At 50.3% G+C, this 336-nt stretch overlaps 1 protein-coding gene and 2 long non-coding RNA genes across 3 annotated transcripts in view; 1 reads left to right on the top strand and 2 right to left on the bottom strand.

Moving 5' to 3' along the window:
* LOC116695487 (cadherin-2) overlaps positions 1 to 336 on the bottom strand; it is a 101935-nt gene that overhangs the window by 79675 nt on the left and 21924 nt on the right. The gene's annotated exons all lie outside the window — the stretch shown is intronic.
* LOC116695499 (uncharacterized) overlaps positions 1 to 336 on the bottom strand; it is an 18057-nt gene that overhangs the window by 6372 nt on the left and 11349 nt on the right. The window lies entirely within an intron of this gene.
* The window catches only part of LOC116695498 (uncharacterized), a 7577-nt gene that overhangs the window by 7212 nt on the left and 29 nt on the right, over positions 1 to 336 (top strand). Inside the window, exons 2-3 of the long non-coding RNA XR_004333473.1 lie at positions 93 to 101; positions 173 to 174. This is a non-coding gene — a long non-coding RNA (uncharacterized LOC116695498). The remainder of the gene's footprint in view (positions 1 to 92; positions 102 to 172; positions 175 to 336) is intronic.

Here is a 336-nt window from a genome sequence, read left to right as displayed (position 1 = left end):
CCACTGACGGCGGTCCGTCTGCGGCTGCAGGAGCTGAAGCTCACCGCCAGTAGTTCAATTGGACTGTTAAAAAGTGTTGAGATAATTAAAAGGTATTTACAGTATTTAGAAGCGGGCTGGCTGCTAGTTAGCTAACGCTAGCTTTCATGCTACATAAATGAGCCGGACAGAGTTGTCCCTCATCAGGCGATAGAAACCCTGCTGTCCCCGGCCGTCCTGTTGGCTCAGAGCTCCACAGACTAAGTCCACAGGTACAAATTAGTTTTGCACCAAATGTACCGCAAGAGGTGTTGCAAATGTTGAGAGCGCAGACTCGCCGCTGTGTGATGCGAGAGA

Source organism: Etheostoma spectabile, chromosome 9 (assembly GCF_008692095.1).
Source record: "Etheostoma spectabile isolate EspeVRDwgs_2016 chromosome 9, UIUC_Espe_1.0, whole genome shotgun sequence".
Taxonomy (NCBI): Eukaryota; Metazoa; Chordata; class Actinopteri; order Perciformes; family Percidae; genus Etheostoma; species Etheostoma spectabile.
The sequence above is the reverse complement of the archived record's forward strand: the minus strand, read 5'-3'. Positions and strand labels throughout refer to the sequence as shown.